The following is a 21,121-nucleotide window of genomic DNA, read 5'->3' as shown; positions in this document are numbered from 1 at the left end:
CCAATTTGTATTGGAATATACTGAAAACGGGTGTTTGAGTCGGTTTTCAGTATTTCAATACAAATAGAGCTCGATCCAAGAAAAAAATGATGTCTTTTTTTTATTTTGAGGACTGCCAATTTGTATTGGAATATACTGAAAACGGGTGTTTGAGTCGGTTTTCAGTATATTTCAATACAAATAGAGCTCGATCCAACAAAGAAATGATGTCTTTTTTTTAATTTTGTGGACTGCCAATTTGTATTGGAATATACTGAAAACGGGTGTTTTTAGTCAGTTTTCAGTATATTTCAATACAAATAGAGCTCGATCCAAGAAAAAAATGATGTCTTTTTTTTATTTTGAGGACTGCCAATTTGTATTGGAATATACTGAAAACGGGTGTTTGAGTCGGTTTTCAGTATATTTCAATACAAATAGAGCTCGATCCAACAAAGAAATGATGTCTTTTTTTTATTTTGTGGACTGCCAATTTGTATTGGAATATACTGAAAACGGGTGTTTGAGTCGGTTTTCAGTATATTTCAATACAAGTGGAGCTCGATCCAAGAAAAAAATGATATCTTTTTTTTATTTTGTGGACTGCCAATTTTGTATTGGAATATACTGAAAACGGGCGTTCACGTTGGTTTTCAGTATATTACAATACAAGTGGAGCTGGATCCAAGAAAAAAATGATGTCTTTTTTTTATGTTGTGGACAGCCAATTTTGTATTGGAATATACTGAAAACGGGCGTTCACGTTGGTTTTCAGTATATTACAATACAAGTGGAGCTGGATCCAAGAAAAAAATGATGTCTTTTTTTTATGTTGTGGACAGCCAATTTTGTATTGGAATATACTGAAAACGGGCGTTCACGTTGGTTTTCAGTATATTACAATACAAGTGGAGCTGGATCCAAGAAAAAAATGATGTCTTTTTTTTATTTTGTGGACAGCCAATTTTGTATTGGAATATACTGAAAACGGGCGTTCACGTTGGTTTTCAGTATATTCCAATACAAATGGAGCTGGATCCAAGAAAAAAATGATGTCTTTTTTTTTATTTTTGTGGACAGCCAATTTTGTATTGGAATATACTGAAAACGGGCGTTCACGTTGGTTTTCAGTATATTTCAATACAAATGGAGCTCCATCCAAGAAAAAAATGATGTCTTTTTTTTTATTTTGTGGACAGCCAATTTTGTATTGGAATATACTGAAAACGGGCGTTCACGTTGGTTTTCAGTATATTTCAATACAAATGGAGCTCCAACCAAGAAAAAAATGTCTTTTTTTTTTATTTTGTGGACAGCCAATTTTGTATTGGAATATACTGAAAACGGGCGTTCACGTTGGTTTTCAGTATATTCCAATACAAATGGAGCTCCATCCAAGAAAAAAAATGATGTCTTTTTTTTATGTTGTGGACAGCCAATTTTGTATTGGAATATACTGAAAACGGGCGTTCGAGTCGGTTTTCAGTATATTCTAATACAAATGGAGCTCCATCCAAGAAAAAAATGATGTCTTTTTTTATGTTGTGGACAATCAATTTTGTATTGGAATATACTGAAAACGGGCGTTCGAGTCCTTTTTCCGACTATTTCTATACACATTCCACTATATTAAAATGACGTCATGGTTGAGTCCAAACAGAGTCGTCCCCGGATAGAGTCGTCTCCGGACAAAGTCGTCCCCGGACAACTTTATACCGAATTTGTATAGAAATATACTTAAAATGGGCTTGGAGGTGGGGCGGAGTCCAAACAAAGTCGTCCCCGGACCATCTTGATGACCAGACATATTGCCTTTTCAACAGCCCGTATTATTCTGAACAAAAACGTGGAATACTTTTATAGAAAAGAGAAGAATTGAAAGTGAAAGTCAAAAAGCAAAATGGGATCGCCTGGGAAAAATTTCTGAGAGCCGAGAAAAAATTCTGAGTCAGAAAAAAAAAAAAGAAAAAATATATAATATATATATTATATAATATATATATTATATAATATATATTATATAATATATATATTATATAATATATATTATATAATATATATTATAAATACTTTTTGTTAACTTTTATTATGTCTTCTAGACATGATAAAAATTAACTCATCCCCCTTTTGTCTGGGTATTTTGTCTCACCGTTTCTAAAAATAGACCAGAACCCAGTCTTTTCTTGGAATTTAAAAGGATGAGTCATGGTCTATTTTTAGAAAGTGGGAGACAACATTCCCAGACAAAAGGGGGGTGAGTTAATTTTTATCATGTCTAGAAGACATGATAAAAATTAACAAAAAGTTTTTTTTTTTTTTTTTTTTTTTTTTTTTTTTTTTACATCTCAGAATTTTTTTCTGAGCTCTGAGAAATTTTTCCTAGCCGATCCCATTTCGTTTTTCGACTTTCACTTTCAACTCTTCACTTTTCCTATCAACTGTCGTTGGAATTGTGTTCACTGGAGGCTATTTCTTTTTTTTGCAATCTCGCTTTTAGTTTTCTCTGAGATTCTTTAGAAATGGCTATACAAATTTCACCATCTATATAGAGATGATGTCCAAACAAAGTCGTCCCCGGACCATCTTGATGACCGAATATGTATAGAAATAGTCTGAAAATGGGCTTGAGGGCCGGTTTCTGGACGATTCCTCTACAAATTCGGCCGCATCCAGAAAAACAAAAATACATAGTTTCTTTTTGGGTGGACAGGAGATGATAAATTTCTTTTCTCTCTCTTTCCCAATATTGGAGGAGAGAGTGGCCCAAAAAAATGGGTCTCGGAAGGAATCGAATGTATTTTGAAATGCACTCATTCCTTCCAAGACCCATTTTTTTGGTCTCCTGATTCAACTCTCCAGTCTATGGTATAGGGAAAGCGGAGAACGTTTCCCCTTCTTTAAGCAACTGGAGACCATATCGCATCATCATCATCATCATCATCATCATCACCATCGTCCTCTTTCTGATACTTTTCAACGAAGGCTTGATGTCTCTGGATGATTTTGGGGAGATGATGGATCCCGAATTGAGTGATGAAAAAGAGAGGACTCTTTTTCCTTTCTTGTTCGTCTTGCACAGTCTCTCGGAGGGTGATTTGGCTCGTTTCATTAACAAAATTTGTGCATCCAAAGGTGGAATGTCACGAGCCATCAACACGTTTTCGTCGGATAAAAATTCGTCCCGCATCTTTTGATAACTCCCCACGGTATAATAACCCGCACATTTTGAAAAATCGGAGGCTTTCAGGTAAACGACTCCTTGGATGATATAAAAGGAAAGATCAACATATTTATATTTGAAAGGAATACACGTAGTGAGCTGGGGATGCCTCCTCATGATCCACTTGGACAAAAATACGACTTTGGGGCTCTCCCCTTTTATTTATAGAGAGAAAGAGAGTGTGACCTTCCCTTCCCTCCTCCTCCTCTCTCCCTGCTTCCTCTATCTCTGGACGTCCTTGGATTGGAAAGGTTGACTTTTAAAAAAAAAAAGAAGGTCATGGTTGGATAATTTTTTGTTTATTAAATTATTACTTTCACTTCCTCATTCCCACACACATTCATCTTTTTAAGAAAAGAAAATGAGGTCATGGAGATAAGATTTCTTGGAAAGAAGAGAGAGAGAAACAAAAAAAAAACAAATAAAACGGACGTCATAGAGCCTCTATGTGTGTCTGTGTGTGTCTATATAGATATATAAAAAGACGAGAGTACTGGGCGAGATCATTTCTTTTCCATTGGGAGCCATGTCGCTATTAGACGTTTTTCCAACTCAACGGATTTTGAACGGGGAGGATTTGAAGACGCTAAAGCAAATCTCCAACTTGAAAATTTTTTTGGCGTGTCATTGTGCGACATTTATTCCGCATTTACCACCTCATCAAGCGATCGTTTCTTTCAACCAAGATGTCGAATCCTCCAACCTGCTCGTTCAGAATATATACAGAAATTTATTCGAATCGCAACAAACGAAAGAGGAATCTCCCTTCTCTTGGAATCGGATGGATCGAGCTTTGAGACGGCCCATTCAAACAGACCGGCGATATACAGATCCGCGCACGAGTTTTCGGTGGAAGAATATTTTTCTCACGAAACGATATTTTACGTTTGGAGTGAGAACGACGGCTGAGGACGAAGTTCATATTGTTCAAACCACAGCCGCTCCTCTCGCCTATTACGAATCATCGTCCCCCAATCTGAAGGAAAGAAGTTTTAAAGTCAGCGACAGGATGAAATATAAGAAATATATTCTAAGACCTTTTCAAAACTATGTCGTTCCCCCGAAAACGCAATATCTCATCGTCACGACCCAGAAGAGTCTCTTTCTCGTTGATCGGTGCTCGTACTCGCTTTGGAAACAATTGAAAGAGGAGATTTCTTTCCAATCGCCGGTGATGTTTCAAGAAAAAGAAGAAGAAAACCCTCCGCCACCTTTACCCATCCCTTCCTTAGATGATAAGAGGAGCTGGACCAAACCGTTATTTCCCGAAACAAAATCGACCCGGCAACGGAATGAAATTGAAGTCATCGCAATTGAAGATGAGGAGGAAGAAAAAAAATTACCTCTTAAAAAACGGTCGACTTACCGGAACCTACCTGGCGTGCAAGATCCGCTTCAGAATCCAGAAGCTTCTTCTTCTTCTTCTTCTTCTTCCCCGACTTGTTCAAACAGGCAACCTCTTTCGGACTCCTCACAGACAGAACCTCTTCCAGTATCCTCTTCTTCTTCTTCTTCTTCTCCAACCTCTCCCGACATCGTAGAGGTAGAATGTCAGACGGGTCCACAAGCTTCAAAAAGTCCCGACATCGTAGAGGTAGAATGTCAGCCGGGTCCACAAGTTCCAACAGGTCCAGAAATCATGGAGGCAGAATCACAGCCGGGTTCACAAGTTCCAACGGGTCCAGAAATCATGGAGGTAGAATTTCAGCCGGGTAAACAAGTTCCAACGGGTCCAGAAATCATGGAGGTAGAATCGCAGCCGGGTCCAGACATCCTAGATCCCTCCACTCATCCCAAAGAGACTCCAAGTGTTTCAAGACAGCCTTGTGAGGATCCAGCCCTTTCCGTATGGAATGATTATATGGACTTACAAAATTTGGTGCAACAGGAAGGAGAAGAAAATAATCATACGGATGGGTGGGTCAAAGACTGTTTAGATCATTTAACCTCGAATGAAATTGAACTGTTATGGAATTGCATTTCTGAAATCACATCGGAAATGAGATAAAAACCAAAACAAAAAAAAAACAATTTTTTAATAACAAATGGGTGGAGGGTCATGATGTCAATTTAAAAAAAATATTATATAGAGTCCAATCTTGGTGGTTCACTTCAGTTTTCCAGCATGAGGTGATCCACGTTTCCCGAAATATGGATCCCATTCCAAGAGAGATTGTGTAGAGCCTTCACTTCAGTTCTGTTTTTTTTTCTACCAAGAAGAGAGGGTCCCCAAAGGGCTACCCATGTCCAAAGAGAGAAAGTGTAGAGCGTTCATTTCAGTTTTTTTTTCCAAGTTTAGGGGAGGGAGGTCTCAAAATGACACCCCCCCATTTTCAAAGAGAGATGGTGTAGAGCGTTCATTTCTGTTTTTTTCCAAAGTTAGGGAGTTTTCAAATGGCTACCCATTTCAGAGAAAGAGAGAGAGAGAAGGTGTAGAGCGTTCATTTCAGTTTTCCAACATTAGAAGGTCCCAAAATACCTTCTGAATTCAAAGAGAGATCGTGTAGAGCGTTCATTTCCAGTTCTCCAAGATCAAAAGAAGAGGGTCCGCTTTTCCCAAAAGGGCTTTCCGTATTCGGAGACAGCGAAATGCAGACTTCAGTTTTTCTCCCTCCCCAAGAATAGAGGGTCCCAAAATGGCTTCCCATTTCAAAGAGAGAGGGAGAGGCGTTCATTTCCATTCTCCAAGATAGGGTCGTCTGCTTTTTCCCAAAATGGCTTCCCAATTCAAAGAGAGAGAGAGAGAGAGTAAAAGGGTGTGTAGAGTGGTCATGTTCATTCTCCAAGATAGGGTCGTCAGCTTTTTCTCAAAATGGCATCTCCCCATTCAAAAAGAGATCGTAACCAATTTTTCCAGTTTTTTCCAAGATGGGGGGGAGAAGAAAACCTAGGATGGAATAACACGACACACAGAGAGAAAGAGAAAAAAACGCCATCTTGTCATTTTCTGATAGGGTACCGGTGTTCGAATACTTTTGTGACCGACTGTACCTGTCATTGCTTCTCTTGGTGTTTCTAAAGAAGACCCTCCTATTACCAGAAATAATACTGACTGGATTACTTTTCACAATATCTTAATCAAACATCCTCCTATTTTCACTTCACTTTCTACCAAACAGGATATCGATCTTGCCATTCATATCTTCACTGACAGTATACTGAAAGCTTTCAGAGATGCTACAGTTACCATTCAATTAACTAACAATAATATTCGACTTCCTCGCAGTATCAGAGACATTATCAAAGAAAGAAACCGATTGCTGAAGCTTTGGCACCGTAACTGGGACCCTGACCTTAAAAGAGAAATCAATATTTTTAAAGAAACTTATCACTGATTTTAAAAAGGAAACAAGAGAAGATTTTATATCTAAACTTAATATTAATGATGGTTCTCTGTGGAAGTATCTTCAAAATCTTAAAAGAAGTAGTATTAATAATAGACCTATTCATACGGATACTAAAATTGCCTACTCACTTAAAGATAAAGTCGATATTTTCGCTGAATACCTGGAAAATCAGTTTACTCCTAATATGGAGCCTATGAATAAGACCTTTAAAGATGTTCTCGAAAACTATGTGTATTCCTGGCTTCATTCTTCTTCGGCTCATAACATCCCAAGGCTTACTTCTCCTATGGAAATTACTAATATTATTAAATATCTCAACATCAAAAAAGCTCCTGGAAGTGATCAAATTACAAATAAAATGCTTCGTAACTTACCTAGAAAAATTATCAGTGAATTCGCTAGTTTCTCAACGCTTGTCTTGCTCTCAACTATTTCCCTGATTCTTGGAAGCAAGCCAAGATCTTTCTTCTTCCCAAACCGGGTAAAGATGTGACCAAGCCTGATGGCTATCGTCCTATCAGTTTGTTATCCAGCCTTGGTAAAATTTATGAAAGACTTATTCTCACTAGATTGGAACCTTTTCTTCACCTGCTACCTAATGATCAGTACGGATTCAGAAAAAACCTCAGTACTACTCGAGAACTAGTAAGAATTGTAGAATTTGTGGGATCTGCATTCCATAACAAGCAAAGTGTTGCGCTCCTTATGCTGGACGTGGCAAAAGCCTTTGACCGCGTCTGGCATGAGGGGCTCGTCTTCAAGCTTGTCAACTTGGGATTTCCTAGAGAGCTCATTCTTCTGATCTTCTCCTTTTTGCAAAACCGCACTTTCTTCGTCGCTCAAGGAAATGAAAAATCCAATTCAAGACCTATAAGATCCAGCGTCCCACAAGGAAGTATTCTCGGTCCAGTACTATATCTTTTCTACATATCAGATTTTCCTCACCCTGGTTTGGACAATTACTCTCTGCTAGCATGTTATGCCGACGATACGGCGATTGCAATTAAATCCATTCAAGCTAATCATGCAATAGACAAAATGCAAAATTACCTCTATGCCGTAGAAGACTGGTGCACAAATTGGCGAGTAAAAATCAATGCTAGCAAGTCACAACTTTTAATTCTTAGCAAAACTAAGAAAAACATTGCTTTTAAAGACCTCTACCTTTTTCAGGAAGCCGTTCCTCTGGTCACAAAGGCCAAATACTTAGGAATTATTTTGAACCAAAGGCTCACATGGTCTAATCACATTAATAGTGTCAAGAGCAAAGCCATGGGCATAATATGCAGATTTCTCCCGGTCATTGGAAAACATTCAAATCTTAGCTTGCGTACCAAAAAACATATATATACCACTTGCATTCGACCGATACTTTGTTATGCTGCTCCTGCTTGGAACACGGTCACTCAAACTCAACTGCATCAATTACAAGTCGTGCAAAACAAATTTCTGCGCATTATTACTGATTCTCACTATCTTATCCGCAATAAACTTTTACACAGAGACTTAAAACTTGAGACGATTCCAGATTACATCAGAAGATCTAATGAAAAATTCTTCAACAAAGCTATGCAATGTGACTTTGTTAATTACTCCCAAGTTTTTAATTATGAAATTCTCTTCGAAGATAGAAGCGTCAGACCACTTGCAGCCCACACCTTCATGGGAGGAGACGACAACTTTTTCACTTAGATCCTCAATTGTTAGCTATTTACACTTCCAATGCATCTGATTTTGATTGAAGTTCTTCTGTTGCTTCGTTGAATAATTGTATTTAAATTGTGTTGTATAGTTGTTTTGTATTGTGTTGTATTTAGCACTACTTATTGATGTTGTTTAATTATATTTGAATTTGTCATTGGAACTATTGCTGTAGTGTATCTTCTCGTATTGTTGTCATTGATTTCCATTGTCTTGGGTCCTCCTTGAAAGCTATGATCGCTCGTCACCTTTTGCGAACTTGTCCGATTGGATTGTCTTGCTCCTTTTGGTACTTCTCTTCTTCCCCTTATCTCCGTTTTCTCATCTGAGATTTTCTCCACGTCCGGATTTATTTATGTCAAGTGCCCTTGGGCTTTAATTTTGGAACCGGCAACATTGCTCTTCGCAATAGCTCGGTCAATTATAGAGTCTAAGTCTAAGTCTAAGGCTGAATCATCAGGCATTCGCGCTCCCAAGTGGGAGATTTAATGACGGCTGTGTAGTTACAGTGCAACATTTTTTTTTTTTTTTTTTTTTTTGTGTGTGTGTGTGTGTGTGTGTGTGTGTGTGTGTGTGTGTGTGTAAAATGGGCGGATGTACAGCTATTAATTGTTCAAATCATTCACAGAAAGCTCATACATTGGTAAAATTTCCTAAAAATGAAGAAAGAAGAAAAATATGGGTAAATAATTGCCGAAGAGACAATTGGAAACCTGGTCCAGGCGCTGAACTTTGCTTAGTAAGTATAATGTTAATTACGCCTTCATTTAGAGTTTATATCTTCTCTGATGTTTATAATGTGCAAGTAAAGTGAAATTCTTGTGTACAATAACCTGAGTATCTGCTAATTTCTGTAATAATAGCTATAATTAAATTAGTCTAGGGTTAATGTACCCGTCGCCAAACATCGCCAATGTAGATGTTTTGAATGTGGAAAAAAATTTCTCTTCTAATATGAAGCGCGGATTTTGTTTTCCTGTGCTAATTGTGGAATTTATACTAATGTAACATGAAAATCATTAGCATATTGAAATTTATTAAAAAATAAATAATAATTTGGAAAGTCAAGGTAAAATCTGAATGTTTGCTAAAGATATATGTAATATTATACTATAGTTGCAATATCGTTGGAATGATATATAATTTTTTTCTTTATTTTATAATCACTATTGTTAAAACGTTAGATGAGTTGTTTATGCACGGTGCCCACTACTGTTTCTTGGTTAAAATAACTTCCAGAATTTTGACATTGACATCTGAAGTCAATAGAATAAATTGAATAGTGTGAGACAAAATATATATAATCTGACTTCAATAATTGCAAGGATTGTGCAAGTTTATTTATAATCACAGTATTATACAATTTGGCAATGGAGTAAAGATTTAGAAATGAATGCAGAACATTCAAATTAGTATTTTCTTGTTTCTAATATATAGAAATATAGTCTATTTTCAAGTATAAAAGTTTTACTTAAAAGTATGGGAAAGCAGATTTGTTTCATGCATGATCTTTATAATACTGGTATGAAATGAATGAATTTTAATCTGTAAACAATTTTTTGTTAATATTGAAATGCGTTTCTTTGGGTACATTTTTAGGCACTTGTGGATCATGTCAGACAACATGCAATAGAAAAAAGATGTCCGTGTGCATAAATTTTCCCATTGTGTTACTTCATTTTATCTAAATTTCAAGGATAATTCTTTTCATTTTTATATGGCATGTTATCAGTATAAAGGCTAGTGAAAATAAATTGGTATGTGTATCTGTTTTTGAAGTGTAATGCTTAAATAAAAAGATGGTGTGTGTTTCTTCATTTAAACAAAATTTCAAGGATAGTATTTTTCAGTGTTTGTTATTTCTCAATGTAAAGGGTAACAAGGGGAAAAAAATGGTATGGTATATCTGTTTTTTAAGCATGATAATTTTATTTATTTCTTTAGTGATGCATATATATAGAGAGAAGGTGTTTGGTCCAACTGAAGTTATAATAAATCTAATTTTACTAGATCTCTCCCTCCCCTCAGGTGTAGAAAATTTTCAAGTGCAGAAAGTTTATTTGCAGAATTAATTCATTTCTGATAAACTTATTATCATTAATTTTTTATATAACGTTATTAAGTTACACATTTGACTACTGTGTAATAAAATTGTATTTAGGGCAAAAAATTAACTATAATTTTGCATCTGGTGACTAATATCATATGCTTCTAAGAATATTACTTTAACTTTTTCCATAATTTTTGTATTTCAGGAACATGAAACTGTTATTTTGATATACTTAAATAATAAAAGTGTGTATCTGAATCAATTAATGGATACAAATATTTTACAGTTATTTTTAGAAGTTATTTGCCATATCGCTTCTAATAATTCATAAAGTATGTTAAAATATAGGTAAATAATTTGGTGCAGAATTCAAATTTAGGGTTTAAAATATAGTGAATCATAAGACTAAATGATTTTTATTGTCACGATTTGCCTGGGCTTAAGAACGTACTTTTCGTCCGGTGGAAATTGTCATCAAACTGTCCTGAACAGGCTTTTTGTTGATAATAACTTCCAGGCTTATCAGTACCTCCTTTTGAGTGGAGGGTATGCAAATATAGTACCCAATTTAAATTACATTGTGATTGTAATAATATTGTGGAATTAAATAAGTGATTATAATTACAATTTAGGTAATTGCATTGTAATTATATTACATTGTATCTGTGAACTCTTAATTTCATTACTTTATGCAATTATGTTGTAAGTGCATAATCTAATTGCAATAATATAATCTATTCGCAATTACAAAATAATTATAAATGCAGTTACATCTTAAATAGAGGCCATTTTAATACTTTTAAATTTTCTCAAGATAACTTCCCATTAAGGTTCATTTGGAGGAAACTATGCAAATACTAAAAAAGAAGTTATGCAATTTACATATTTTGTACAGTACTTTCTTGTTATAATGATGTTCAATATATCTTCAATACTTTTGTAAATTTAACGACATTCTTTGCAATCACTGTGGTGCTTTAAAAAGAAGTTTCTTAGTTATGCTTTCTAATAAGAATGGGTTTAAAATTAAGTATTATGTATAATAACTAGCAGTTAAAAAAACTTGACTGTATGAAAATGCTGTTGCTGTGTAAAATAAAAAATAAGCTTTCTTTTATGATTTGAAATGAATTACACGTGGTTAAGTCGTCCTTTTACAATTTAAGAATGTGGTTAACACACATTCTTAAATTGGACAGGTTTTATCTAAATTATTAGTATAAAATATATAAACTATGAATTATTTTGTAACATAACTCAAATTACAAAATTCATTCTATATACGTTCAAAGTTATTACCTTTTATGGAATAACTGTTTTTTAATTTAGGTAAAAATTGTATTTTTAGAAGTATTACAAATACAATGCAACACAAAGGTGATCTGATTGAAGAGGAAGGACTTTTTATTATGGTTTCTAGTTCGTATTTATATTACATTTGATGAAAAGCATCCAAAACACAGAATGCTGTACTTTCTTCTTCCGTATATGTTATGAAATATTTCACACATTTAAAAGAAAGTGTTTCTTCAGAATCTTGCACAATTATTTCCATATACCTCAGACTTAAATGAGACTTTAGAGGAGCCTTACACATTCCTTATCAGTAGTCCGTTCTTATCAGCAATTCACACCCTTCGGAGGGCCCCCTTTTCCTGCTTAGGAATTTCTTGAGAGGGAAAAATGGGGATCTCTTGACCATCGATGAGTATAGATTGTGATTTTTGTAACTAAGATCCCCGACTTTTTTTTCAGGTCTCAAACTTAGAATTATGAGCAAATATAAATACAGTGTGACGGAATTTGTTAAACTTGTACTATAATAAATTACAACGGTTAAATTAATAAATTAATTTTATATTTAACTAATATTTAAGAAAAATAAACTGTATAATTTATTTTTGCTGAAATGCTCTCACACTGTGTATAGATTTATGATTTTGTCAATTACTGTTTTTCTGAAATATACATGAATTTTTAGGGAACGGTAATAGTTAATGTTACTTTAGTTAAAATATTATGTACATCTCTGTGATGATATATGTCTTTTTTAGTTAGGTCTCAAGATAAGGGCATACACATTACCGTATAGGAATTTTTTTTTTTTTTTTTTTTTTTTTTTTTTTTAACTTAGTTAAAGTTTGTTTCTTAAAGACAGGAATTTTTGCAAATGAATTTTAACTACACTCATGGACAAATTGTATTTTAGGATATTTTCTACTTCTTTTCCTTTTCTTTCTATAGGCCCTCCCCCCCCTCTATTATTTTTGGGCCATTTATTTTAAATTTTATTTTGTCCCATCTTTTCTTTCTGACCTTTTGAACTCGTACAAAATGTACGAAGTTCCTTTTTACTCTCCTCAAATACGAAATTGACCCTGTTTCTATATACCTTTCCTTCGCACCTATGCTTGATTTTTCGCCTATCGGTGCAGAAAGACTTAGCGGGTGCAAAACAAGACATTTGTCTACTTTGTCTGTCTGTCTGTCGTTATGAAATGATTGTAACCTTTACTATGTGCCAATATCCACTGCATCTTTATTTATTATCATAGTGATACAATTTACTATTTAAACTTATTAATTTCTTTTGAATAAAGTACAAGCATGGTTTCTCGGAATCAAACCTCCATCGAAATTGTTAGAAAAACTTGGAATTTTTCAAATATTACTAATGCAAAAATAAGGAAACAAATTTATTAGCAGAGTTGTTTAAATATTAACAATTGTTCGTAACATTAGTAAGTGTGGAGTAAGGTGAAAATATGAGGGGATGACCCGCTCCTACAGAATATGCAGCGAATGCTCCGCACGCACGGCAAGTAGCGAAATTTCGTGGCGCCAAATTCCGTCGGTATCCTATAAAGTGGAAGTTACTTGTGCAAAGACAAATATATTATCCAGTGACTTTTCTTATCCAAAAGAAACTTTTTTGTCAAGGGCCAAAATATATTATTAAATTATAATTATATATGGGCGCACACACACGCAGAAAAACCCCTGCATGTGGTTGCTGGCCATCCCAGGAACGGGCCTGTATGGGGACTAAACGAGCTAACGTAGAGCTTAAATCGCGCCTGATCTCGGATCCGGTATTTCTCAGTTTTTGAGATAAATAATAATTCCAGTCGGAGTGGACTGAAACCCTAAATAAAAAGGGTTCTGGCACTTTTTTAATGAAACTGAACCATAACTTCAGAAGAAAATTCGTTTATGCTTGTAAAATTTTAGTAGTAATAAGTAAGTCTTAAATATAAATAAATATTAAAAATCGACTTCTAAATGGATATCTCTCTTTCCTGGAGAAATAAATCCTTGGACGGAAATCATGATTTTTAAAAAAGAACCCCCCCCCCCATTCATTTGCCAAAACTTTATTTTGCAGAGAGTGCAATAAATTTATGACAACTTATTTGAGAATGAGTAAATTTTTCGTTCCAGAAGTGATTCCTGGTCGTGGAATCGTATTCCCTGATGCGGTTTCAGTTATTCTAAATTTTACAATAGACGTCGAAGAAGCACTATTGTTTATGCTTCTAAATGGAATCTAAGTTACAGAACAGATGTACAATAATGAAATGCTGTGATAAACAGCTCAAAAAATCGAAAGCTTTAGTCAGTCAGTTTAGAATAGGCACTTCAAGAACATTAATTTCCTCTTTCTGGTGTGCCATGTAACCATGGTAACGACTGCCGTGAAAGTAGATCGAAACTTCTATCATATGCTACAATCCCCTAATCTAAAGCTCCTATAAAGGGGTGTCTCTTGTACCTCTAGGAGCAATGTAACCAAATATGGCGATGGAAATAGTTATTTATTTTCCGAAGTTTACCATAGACTAGCTTAACTAGAACCATAGTTTTGCTGTCAGCTTACAAATCAATCATCGGATTCGAGAGTATTTATTTTTTAAATCTCTGTTACATTCTGCGTAACAGTTGGAATTAATAATAGGAAAAGTGCTGGACGTTCCTATCTTTGCTTTCCCGCCCACACGTCTCCCTTCCATACCCTCACACTGTATCTAGCATTCTGTTTACTCTTGTTCTTGTTAGTAACGCTTGCTATTTTATTTATTTATTTATTGGTGTGCTGCAGAAAAAATGATTTTTGTTTTTATCACTTCTTTCTTGAAATAATACATTATACTGTGTATTCAGAACCGACATTTAGCCTAAACTCGACTCCGCAATATCTTTATCGAATGAAATTGTAATTCCAGCCGGTAACCCAAATAAGGCGAGGTCCAGTATTTTATTTAACTATTTATCATTAATTTCTAATTTTTTTGTTTACTTCTACTTTTTATTGAATTTTAATTTAAGAAATTTTTGCAGTTATTTTATTTATTTATTTATTTTTATTCGTCTTTCCTGACAGTCTACCGAAGGGCTTCAGCACTTTTAATTTTAGAAATTAAGCCCTGAGCTTGTGAGGATGGAACGAATAACTATAATAGCTTTTACACGGTAAATAAGAGCTCAAAGAACTTCCACAGAAATTTCAAAAACATACGAAATTTCGGTACTTTTCCGTTTCGCCGGCGCAAATCTCACCAAGCAGACTTTATTGGAGACAACATACAGTATACACATAAAAATTTTTAACAAATGGAATGTTCTAGGAATCTTTTATTTTAATATCGTTTAAAACATTTTAATATCGTTAAAACATAAACATTTTAATATCGTTTAAAACTCTGTAAAGCGGCTCTACGCTGATCACGTGTGATTTTGTAGCGTAGTCTTGGAGTCACGTGTATCACGTGACTCCAAGACTACGCTACAAAAATCTAATTCTCTCAGTAATTATCTATATTAGTCTCAAGTTAAATCTTAATTTGGAATACAAGTTTAAATGCAAGAATTATTTCAGTTCGTAAGAATAGTTTCCTCAGAAATTATGTAAAATCGCAGTGCTTTGCATCGCTACTTCATTCTCATTAGAATTGATGAGTTTAACCCTTGACTTTTCTATATTTTTGCTTTCGGATGAGCGGTGTGATTGCATCCTAATTGACTTAATTACCGCGAATGGCCTTAAAATATAAAATTGAACAATCTCGTAAAAATCTACATAATCGTATGCCAGCATTGGAAGAAACAATCAATCTAATAAGAAATGGCTGCTACTTGTTTTGAAAATGAGGCGTAAAAGGTTGTAGAGTCATTAGGTTAATTAAAAGCAGAAAGGTGAAAAATATGCAACCGCCTTGGCCGGGAATCGAACCACGGACCTCTGAAATACCAGCCCAGCGTGCTACCAGTACACCACGAAGCCACGCTAGGGAAGTGGGAGAAATGCCTTATATACTCCCTTTTTTAAAGGGCGACTAGGGTTTCAGGGGACCCAGTCGCCAAATCCTGGGTGCGGAGAATCATCATCCACAACCCTTTTAGTTCGGGCGCCACTTGTAGAGTCATTAGGTTAATTGGAAGCAGAAAAGATGAAAAATATGCAACCGCCTTCGCCGGGAATCGAACCACGGACCTCTGGAATACTGGCCCAGCGTGCTACCGTTACACCACGAAGGCACGCTAGGGAAGTGGAAGAAATACCTTATAAGGTTACCAGCGAGGATATTCCGTTTGGCATCAGTTGTACCATTATTGGCAATTTTATCGCCTGCGCCGGCAAAACGGAAAAGTACCGAAGTTTCTAATGTTCATCAACCCATGTAATGTTCATGACAAGTTAAGTTCAAAGCAATAAATACACCCTACAAATACAGATATAATAAATACAAGGTCCAAAAAATACATAGGAAAATAATAAGAGATATTCACAAGCAAAGGCATAAAAAATATGCAGGTAAACGTATTAGAGATACTGCGATCACAGCTTAGTTGTTAAAAATGTCCGCAAAGAGGTTTAGTTTGGTAAATAAATTGCAGTCATAGTTGCAATTGAGCATGGTATTATTGCTTGCTTTTCGTAAGTTCAAATGAAAACTGTGCGTCAGATGAAGGTAATGGGTGCATAATAACACCATAATACGTTAAACGGGAATTTTGTTATTTCTAATGTATAAAGGACTATTTGTAATCTACCTTAGTGTACAATTCTGAGCAGTTTGTGAAGTTTTTCTGCTAGCACGGCAAAACAGGGCAGACATAGCGGAGCACAGGACACAATATTGTTTTTCAAATGAGTTACTAATAGCTCGTAGAGAAAACACTCATTAGAGAAATTAGGGGGTAGAGTTTTGCTTTACGTACCCCAGTTTTTCATAATGTGTATAAATAATAAAATGTATATGTTTAAAATGTATAAAATATAATAATATGTAAAGTGAGTAAATAACAAATTAACATGGGGATTCAGGAAAGCTGATATCGAGGACGGGCTCGAGAGAGAGGTAACTCGCTTAGCCCAAGGTAATGTTAGTACAAAGGTTTCCATTCTTTTCGTGAAAAGAATGGCTGAAATTTGTCAATGTTGATTTCTATTGTCCATTTATCAAGGCAGGCTCCAAGTGCTTAGATGTGACCAGGGGCGTAGCTAGAGGAGGGCATCTGTCCCCGGGCGCAGAATCCAAGGGGCGCCAAACTGATGTTACGACATTTTAGAATTAAATGTTTTCCATCCTTGGCAAGCAGTAGGGGGAGCGAAATCTTCAGTTGACCCTGGGCGCTGAAAACCCTAGCTACGACTCTGGATGTGACATGGGATAACTTGTAATGCTGCACGGAGAAAAGCATTTGGTGACAGAAACGTTGCTTCATTGGATAAAAGCAGTGTTCCCCGGTGAACCGAAGGTTCAGTGAAATGGGCATCTGGTTAAAAACCTATCCCAGTAGAGCAGCAATTTTCTATTTTTCGAAAGTTGACGAGCATAGTTATAAAAACGAAACTCTAATACAAAATAACATAGGATAAAGCAGTGTTGGGTATTTGTGGAATGTCCATTTCTCAAACTTTCATTGACTCAAATTTCATAGTTGTGGAATGTCCATTTCTTTTTTTGATGAATATTTGTCAATGTTGCAGCAACTGATCTTCTGCTGAATTTCGATTTAATCCTAATAACATGCTGGGTCGGCTTTAAGGTGTTTGACGCTCACTTACGAATTCAAAAATGACTCCTTCAGGAATTTTTAATATTTACTTTCTTTGCGTAGCGCTGGAAATTTGGAAGAGGGGAGTAATAAAATTATATTTGAGTAAGTAATAAAATTAGCAATGAAATAAATAATTATAAGTAATAAAATAAGTAATTATACTTGAGTAAGTAATCAAGTAATAAAATTATACTTGGATAAACATATGTTACTTATATTTGTGATATTTCGTTTAAATACCTAATTCGACATGCAAGTAATTTTCATTTGCTAGTAGTACAAGATATTTTAGGCTTTTTTGCAACATTGTCATCTGCGTAATTTAATTTTTAACAGCAAATTTGGTTTTGAAAATGATTATTCTCCAGTTGCAACACTAACAAGTAAAATCAAAATTTTTAAATTCAATCGCTCAGATAAAAATAAAAAATTATTAAGAATACTGAGCTTTTTAATTTATATTTTCTCTAGTTATCTCTTTCATTGCATGGTAAATTTCAATTACATATATGTCTTTTTATGTGCTGTTTTTGAAGAGATTTTCATTTTTATTTCCTGGCCAAAAAGGAATTACCACTCTTAATTTTTTTGTTCAAATATTTCAATTTAAACGCACATGGTATTCAAAATCGTATAAAATATATTAATTTTGAATTTACTCACAGATTCGTGGGTATTAGCCATTATATTTCCAGTGAAACTATCATATCCTATATCGAATTTCAATTGCAGAACTTAATTTCTGATTTTCCATCTGTTATCTTCATTTTTAGTATTTCCCCCCTCATTTTCCTTCATATTCAAGAATATGTATCCATTCTCTGTTCCAATAAAATGCTTTTACGTTTCAAAGAATTTTAAAATATGTTTGCTATTTATCTTTTATCTTAGACGTGTTTGCTGGCGATATTTTTTGGTGCTTTTCCATTATACAGCTGCCACGCTTTTTGGTGTCTGCGAAAGAGAAGTGAAACACATGCAGAAATCCAACGATAGTGCCATCTGGGCTATCGTCTTGTGTGTGTTTGTATATATATAGAAACTATTCTTATAATTAGAATTTATTTATAATTAAAAAAACCGCCAAAATGCATGACAAGTCCTGAAGGAAAAGCATATTTTTTCGGGGGAGTAAGAACGTAGCTTCAAATTTGCATTCAAAATATCCTATTTTAATGCAAAATTTTATTCTTTACATTTTAAATTAAAATGAATATAATTCCTAATTTCAGAAGAGAATTAAGACCTTCAGATTTATCCCCCGGAGTGTCCTCCATCGAAATGGAGACCGCACTTTCCCGTTTTCGCAGGCGTAAAAATCAGCCTCTGTTACAGATTTCAGACAGCTTGGGAAGAAATAACTCACTCAAGTACCACATTTCCAATCACAACATTATTTCTTATTACATAGTTTATTTATTTTGCATTTGTAACATAAATGATGCATTTGTAACATAAATGATTACATTCTACTACTCTTTAAGTTCTCAGTTTGTTTAAGCACATAAATTTAAACTTCTCAAAGTTCTCAAAACTAAAATTACTCTCACATTAATAAAGATTCGGCATGAAATTTATACTCAAGTTTTTGTAAACAACTCTACGTTTTACTCCTCAGAATGTCAACGTTAACTGCTATTTTTTTTTTTTTTTTTTTTTTTTTTTTGTAAATTGGGAAAGGAATCGTTTGGAGGCAAAAATGATCTTAATAAACTTTTCACTGGACTATGGAATATGAATACCTTGCTCCTTATTCTTTGCTTACAGGACTAAGTGAAGGCATTTTCGGACATTCTCCCATCAAAGTTAACATTTTACCTCAAAAGGTTAACTTACATGACAACATTCTTATAATACCTCCATCGAATCTGAATCACACACGTAACGTAAGTAGAGTAATTTAGATATTTACAAAATATATAAAAATGAAAATATAAAATTAAAAAAGAAAAGGAAACCCTGAAAGCTTTCAGATTTTATATTACGCCCAAAGGAACGTTTTTTACTTCCTTGTACGAAGTAAAGAAAATATTATAATCCCGAAAAATTTAGGGTAACTTATTTCAATGAAAATATAAATACTGACTGCTCTCGAATGCATCTGAATGATGTTTTTGAGTGACATCTGTATGCACGGACAGAATAAAAGTCTTTTTTTTTCCCCAAATGGATTAAAAAATGGATTTAAAATGGATTCGGTAGAGATTCTTTTCGTAACGTCTGTACGTACGTTTGTATGTATGCATCTCGTATAACTGAAAAACGGGTATTCTCAGAACGTTGAAATGTCCTTATTTGGGACTGCTATAACATATACTTGCACACGTCTCTTTTTGGCTGCTATCGGCAGCACCGAAAATATATATGTATAATATATATATATACCTAGTTTGTTATTTGGCTCTGTGAACTCAGTTTTTTTTAATCTTATATGTTGGTAAAGTTTTTTTTTTATTCTTATATGTTCGTAAATTGTGCATTTTTTGTTTAAAAGTAATTGATTTATGTTATTCTTATGGTTTGGTTAAGTTTTTTTTTTTTTTTTTTTTTTTTTTTTTTTGCCTTTAGTTAATTTGCATGCAATAATTTTGTAATTATTAACAATTTGAAAGTTGTTTAAGTGAGACTAAGCCCAACGAAGTAGCTATTTGTTTACATTTGAAACTTGGAAAAATAATGAATTAAGTCAATTTCTGCATCTTCAGTGTCTTTTTGCCGAGTGGAACCAAAGGTAAACTTTCAGTTATGTGCATCGAAAAATATGCCTTTTTGCCCGCTGGGCGGATTGCTTGTTTTCGTGTAGAAACTCTAATTTTAATCGTAATTTTTTTTCAACTGTTTTAACTGTATTTGGTGGTTTATGTTTTCTAAAATTTTCAATTTTTAATTATGGTGTTTTGAGTTTTTATGTATTTTTGTGTTTCCGCGAAGTGAGAACTGAATTAGTTGAATGAGAACCATGTCCCTAAATTGAAATTCGAGGAGATAAGTTTAAATGAAATGCAGCAAAAAATGTGTAAAAGTTAATAAGTCGTATGAGGAAGTCATGTGGTGTCCACATCAGATTTTTTCATGTACATATATATACAAGATTCGAGAGCATTCGAGCTAGAAACATTTAAAAACAGCATATCTTTAGAATTTCCAATAGGCAGTCTCGCGCACCGCAAATAAAAATATTTTATTCCGCGCAGTGTGCTGCCACTGCTCATTTTGAAATCGATGAATTTTTTAATAAAAAAATCGTTAAAGTTTAAAAAATATGAAATAGACAAAAAAACAAACTCAAAATTTAAGATTCGGACTTCCAAGTGCCCATGTTCGGGTGGAGGACTATGTTATTAAAAATTTGATAGCTCTGGGTATCTTTTTTTTCCATAATGCGAGAAACATACATGCATTCATGCAGTTTCTTCATTATTTAATTTCTTCAAATAATAATATTTGGTGGCAACAAATTGAAAAATGATATAGTCGTTTACAGTGATTTGACGCAAAATGTCGTTTCAAGGCTAATAGCCCTTCTGGACTAACGCCCTTCTTTGCCAAAAAAAGTCACAGAATCTGAGTATCTTAATTGTTCATACTATTCTGGTAACCATTAGTACGGGACTTGCTGTTTCACAGTTAAGTATTATAAATTGTAGCCTTTCTTGAAAAGATGGTAGGGTTAGATACAGATATTTCGAATCGGTACAGACGAGAATGTTTCTCCCCTAAAATTCAAAGAAAAGTTATTGGCCATAAATCGATTTAGCATTT

The 21,121-nt window shown here is 34.4% G+C and overlaps 1 non-coding gene across 1 annotated transcript; it reads right to left on the bottom strand.

Moving 5' to 3' along the window:
* Window positions 1–15,760: 15,760 nt before the first annotated feature.
* Window positions 15,761–15,832, bottom strand: TRNAT-AGU (transfer RNA threonine (anticodon AGU)). The gene has a single exon. It is a non-coding gene; the product is annotated as a tRNA-Thr (tRNA).
* Between the last annotated feature and the right edge of the window lie 5,289 nt (window positions 15,833–21,121).

The sequence above is a fragment of the Stegodyphus dumicola genome, chromosome 1, assembly GCF_044657685.1.
Source record: "Stegodyphus dumicola isolate Sdum_Otavi_A_Nest chromosome 1, ASM4465768v1".
Lineage (NCBI taxonomy): Eukaryota > Metazoa > Arthropoda > Arachnida > Araneae > Eresidae > Stegodyphus > Stegodyphus dumicola.
The sequence above is the reverse complement of the archived record's forward strand: the minus strand, read 5'-3'. Positions and strand labels throughout refer to the sequence as shown.